General features: G+C 34.4%; 1 non-coding gene across 1 annotated transcript; it reads left to right on the top strand.

The window, feature by feature from the left end:
- The first annotated feature begins 1,013 nt into the window (after nt 1–1,013).
- Nucleotides 1,014–1,120, top strand: LOC131183599 (small nucleolar RNA R71). The gene has a single exon (XR_009151642.1). It is a non-coding gene; the product is annotated as a small nucleolar RNA R71 (small nucleolar RNA).
- Nucleotides 1,121–5,932: the final 4,812 nt, after the last annotated feature.

Raw genomic sequence — 5,932 nt, 5'->3', positions numbered from 1 at the left:
GGGTGGGCTTGTAAGGTTCAGGTGGGATGTATGGTTTCTCTCCCTCATCTTGCTCACTTTTGCTTTCTTCTTCTTTTTCATTTTTCTTGCTCTCAATTGAATTTTCTTCTTTTGTGCTCTCTTTTTCTTCTCTCTTGTTTTCACTCTCTTGACCAACTTTCTTACCATTTCTCAAGGTCACAACCTTACATTGTTCATGAGGGTTTTGTGGTTGGCTAGGTAGTTTGCCATAGGAGTTGCTTCCTGATGAGCTTGCTTGTTGAGCCAATTGAGTCTCCAACATGCAGTTGTGGACTTTTAATTGATCCATGGTTTGTCTCATGTGTTGCATTTCTTCCTCCAATTTGCTATTCATCTTGCTTTGTTCAGCAAAAAATTTCTCCATCATGCTTTCCAAGGTTGGTTTCGGTTCATGAGGTGGAAGGGATTGTTGTGCTCTTGCTTGATATCCAGGTTGTGGCTGCCTTGTGGGCTGAAATTGAGGCCTATTTTGCTGCATAAACTGCTGGTTATGAGCATAATTTGAGCTTTGACTTTGTTGAGCAAAAGTTGCTTGTGGTCTCCATGTTGAGTTGTTCACATTAGAGTAAGAATTTTCCATAGGTTTCTGTTGATAATCTCCTGCATAAGCAGCTTGCTCTTGCAAATAATCATCACCATAAGAAGAATAATCAACTCCACAACTTTGGGTTCCATCTGTGAAGGCAACTTGTTGCATAGTTGTAGGAGTTGAGGTTGTTGCCTTAGTGCAAAAATCACTACGAAGCTGAGTCAACTGATCAAATCTTGCATTCATGTAGCTAACTGAGTCAAGTTCATAAATCCCAGCTTTCTTTGGCTCAAGTGCTCTAGGATTTCCCCACAAATGGGTATTATGAGCAATCTTCTCTAATAAATCATAACATTCCTCACTTGTCATTCTCATGAAATCTCCTCCTGCTTGTGAATCAATTGTGTTTCTTATGGCTGGAGTAACTCTGGTGTAGAAATTCTGAACAATCATCCATTTGGGTATTTCATGATGAGGACATTGCCTTTCAAGCTCCTTAAATCTCATCCAAGATTCATACAAAGTTTCATCATCTCTTGGTTTAAAAGCTACCATCAAATTCCTCAAATGAGTGGTCTTCCCAGGTGGGAAAAATTGAGATAGAAAAGCTTGAGATAACTGCTCCCAAGTAGCTATAATAGCTTGTGGAAGTGAGTCATACCACTCCAATGCTGAATCCCGAAGAGAAAATGGAAATAAGGTGAGCCGAATAACTTCATCTGAAACTCCAAGCTGCCTTTGTGTACCACATATCATCAAAAATTTCTTCAAATGAGAATGAGGATTTTCAAGTGGACTGCCTCCAAATTGTGAATTCTGAACCATTTGAATGAGACCAGTCTTTAACTCAAATTGATTAGCTCCAATGATAGGTCTATTATCTCTCACATCTGCACATCTAGGAAAAGCATAATCCAACATGGATCTTCTTTGAGGATCATTTTGATTAACAACTACATTTTGCCCGTTTTGCTCATTTCCTCAATTATCTCCACCAATAGCTCTATTTTGATTCTCCATATTTTTAATTGTCTCCTCTTGCTCAAATCTTTGTTGTTCTTCTTTTTCTGCTTCTTTTCTTCTTTTGTATTCCTTTTTGTTGGCTCGACAGAGTTTTTCAATTTCTGGGTTGAACAACAATTCAGTGTCACTTGTGCTTTTCAATCGTCTCATAAACAAGAAAAGTACCTGAAAAACACAAGGAACAGTAGTGAAAATAAAAGAAAATAAAAATTCTAATTAGCTTAAAACAATTAAAATCCAACTTAAAAACAAACAATTCCCCGGCAACGGCGCCAAAAACTTGATACGGTGTGTCCGCAAGTGCACGGGTCACAGTAGTATAGTTTTAAAAAAATGATATCGATCCCACAGGGAATTGTGCTTAAATTGGAAATAAAAGTATAAGCTAATTAGAATGACAAAAATTAAAGATGTAAAATGAAATTTCAAATTAAGACAAAAATTAAAGATGTAAAATGAAATTTGGAATTAAAATTGGTATTTGAGGAATTAAAACTAAATCAATCAATTAACTAAAATTAATTAAACTAGATTACCAAAAATTAATGTGGAATTTCTATTTATGAAATTTGAGAGGAATTAAATCTAAATTCAATAAAAATTAAAGTGATTCTAGAGATTGGATTTTTCAATATTGTTTGCATGTGGTTTATCCCTAATTTAGCCAAACACATGAGAATTGCAATTTTGAGGGAAATCAATTCTTAAATTTTTGAAACCTTTTTCAAGCATTTCAAAGTTGGTTTTCATTAAATCAAACCCTTTTTTCACAGTATTTCAAACCTAACAAAAACCCATTTAAAGCTCTAATTGATTTTTGGAAAATTCCCCTTAATCCTCTTAGCTTATCTCTAACACCAAGAAAATAAATTTTATTGCAAGATTATCTATCCCTAATATTCACTTTTCAGTCCATCTATTAAGGATTAAAGCTTAACTTAATGAGGGCCCATTCATCAAGCAAGGCAACAAGCTCACAAGCAATAAATCAAAATGTAACAAATCCCATTTAAATGGCTAAATCAGTTCAAAACCACAATACAAATCAATATTTACAAACCCATCTCTAGAATCTCAATCAACAACTCACAAATCATTGTTTAAAGACAAACCCAAATGTATAAGTGAAGAAATAATGGAAATGTAAGCTAAGGGGTAGAAAAACCCAAAAATATGCAGCAGATTCTGCTGCAGAAAAGTGCAGAAAACGAGTTCTGCAGGCTGCTGAAAAAAAAAATGCAGAAAGTGCTCCCTCCTTCTCTTTCTAATCTTGCCAAAAATGCCTCTCTTGCTCTCTATGGAAAGAAAATGATAAAATGAGACTTTATATAGGCTAAGGGTCTGCCCTAGAATGGGTAAAAGGGGGAAGGTTCCAGAGAAAGTGAGGTAAAAAGCTGGAGTAACGGAAATGCCACGTCAATTATTTCCAGTAAAAATGACATAAGCCGAGTCAGTTGTGTCGCGGGTTGTGTTGCGGGTTGTGTCACTCTCGGCTTGAATATCTGACGATCGACACAACTTGCGACATAAGCTAATTCGGTTGTGCTGCAGGTTGTGTCGCTCTCGGCCATTTTTTACTTAACTTCAAAATTTTTGCAATTCGACTCTAATCTCCTCCAAATGGCTACTCTGATCAAAATACATCAAATTTCTCCAAATTTAACCTACAAAACAAATAAATTCCAAAAATTAAACTAAGAAGTGTGAAAATTATAAAATTGACTAAATATATGCTAATATCTATAATAATAGCTATGAACAAGGGTAAATTATGTGCAAAAATTATACCTAAATGATGATCTAAAATGCATGCATCAGTTTTCACCATGGCATTGCATTAATTTAGATTGCTATACTCTGGGCAGTGGAAACACTTTCTTACTGGCAATGGAAACAATTTCCTGTTGGCAATGGAAATCCATTGCCTTTGTCAGCTTTGGTCTTCCTTTTCTGTTTAGTTATTTTATTGGAAGGATCAGGAATCTGAGATTTCTTTTTCTTATTGACCTTCTTCTTGTTGGACTTTCCAGTACAAGAAGATGCAATCAAAGCTACCTCTTTTCCTTTATTGCCTGGCATATTCTTTTGAGCAATAACCAGCATGTTGAGTAAAACCAGCTAGGTGCATTCCTGTTTAGTCATATGGAAATTTGTCACAAAATTCCCAAAAGACTCAGGAAGGGACTGAAGGATCAAATCCATCTGTAGTTGGAAATCCATGTTGAAGTCAAGATGTTTCAACTGCTCAATCAGCCGAATCATCTTGTGGACATGATCCCCAACATTCTGTCCCTCAGACATTCTCATACGGAATAGCTGTCTAGATATCTCATACCTAGCATTCCTGCTGTGCTCACCATACAACTCTTGTAGGTGAAGGAGGATCTCACTCGCACTCTGCATGTTCTCATATTGCTTCTGTAACTCATTACTCATGGAAGCAAGCATGTAACACTTAGTTCTCATATCATGCTCCTTCCACTTGTCCAAAGTATCATGTTCCTCTTGTATGGCCTCTGGAGGTAAGGGACCAGGAACATTTGAATCTAAAACATATCCTATATGTTCAAGGTTCAGGACAAGTTTCAAATTTCTTAGCCAATCAGATAGATTAGGTCCTGTCAACCTATTGTGATCAAGTATGCTTACAAGGATATTGGATGGTAGTGGTTGTTCTGTGCTCATTATTATCAGAAAATTAATTGCAGAAATAACCAGATTAATTAGTAAATGTATCATGTAATTAACCAAATATGATTATGGTCTTTTAATCAAATTGGTCCTCCCACTAACTTAGCGGATCCTACACTTCCAAAGTAGAAAACGGAAATCCTAGTTGGATGGATTTCTAGTGGGTGATTGAATTCTTATAATTCTATTGATCATCCTCAGGTACATCCATTATTGGAATTACAATAAACTATAAGTGAGCAACTCCTTGCCCATCACATCTCATGTGAGGTTCAATCCTTTACCTAGCCCCTAATGCTCAAAATCTCAGGTACATCCATTATTGACTTATCTTGCATTAGTTAAGTTGATCCCATTGAGCCAGTAATTATGTAAATAATTTCAATGTCCTCAGGTACATCCAATATTGGCCACCAAACCATTTACATATTTACAACATCCCATGCTTAACAATTATTCTTAAGAAAATCTCTTAAATTAATTGCATCTCATGCAACTATTTAAAATTTCTTAAAATAATTGCCCCAATGGAGGGCCTATGCTATAATTACTTTAATTATAGCATATCCAACTTAATCATTTGTTTGGAAGATTTTATGGTCATTCTAATTACTATTAAGGTCTCACTTTGCACATTATCCATTTAGCATGCATATATCATATAATTGCATACATTTCCATACATCTCATGCATTCATGGATAAGCAGTAAATATGGTATGATCATGGACTTTCTAAGGGATTCAATCGAGCCACCAAGAATTGAATCTGGGCATTCCTAGGTGCATTTCATTCATTCATTTTACAAGAGTTGCTGAAGGAGTACATAATCAACACTTGATCTTGAATTCCTCCCACTGGTCCCACCAATGCTCTTGACCTCCTTGAACTTCTTGCAATCCAATATTACATAGTAATCCTTGGCATACCAAGGCGAATTTACAAGAACTTAAATAAATGAAATTACAACCCAAAAATTATTACAAACTTAATAATACATGCCCAAAATAAATTAAAATAAATTAATTAATTTACAATCCCAAAGAAACATAAAAGAAATAAATCCAATCACATTGGTCTTTTATAGTCCATGATCATCCATCATGCATATCACTATTTAACAATTAAATAAAACATACATACTTAAATTAAATTGAATATCTCATATTCAACTTAAAAATCCAGATTTGAATATGATTCAAATAAATTTAAAAATTCAGATTTGAATCTCATTCAAACAAATTTAAAAATTCATATTTGAATCACATTCAAACAACTTCAAAAATTCATATTTGAATCACATTCAAACATTTTTTAAAAAATCAGATCTGAATTTTATTCAATCAATTTTAAAAAATCAGATTTAAATATGATTCAAACAACTTTAAAAATTCAGATTTGAATCACATTCAAACAACTTTTAAAATTCAGATTTGAATCACATTCAAACAATTTTTAAAATTCTGATTTGAATCATAATTTAATTGTGTGATTAAAAATCCTAATTAAACATTTTAATTAGTCATATGATGAACCTTTCATCATGCAACAATTGCAGAATTTAATAACAACCATGCGCACCATGATCTTCCAAAGCCATGCGCACCATGTTGGAGTTCATCAAGCATGCCGCCACACCTCTTGATCCAACCAGCAATGGATCAAGAGA

The sequence above is a fragment of the Hevea brasiliensis genome, chromosome 9, assembly GCF_030052815.1.
Source record: "Hevea brasiliensis isolate MT/VB/25A 57/8 chromosome 9, ASM3005281v1, whole genome shotgun sequence".
In the NCBI taxonomy this organism is placed as follows: domain Eukaryota; kingdom Viridiplantae; phylum Streptophyta; class Magnoliopsida; order Malpighiales; family Euphorbiaceae; genus Hevea; species Hevea brasiliensis.
The sequence above is the reverse complement of the archived record's forward strand: the minus strand, read 5'-3'. Positions and strand labels throughout refer to the sequence as shown.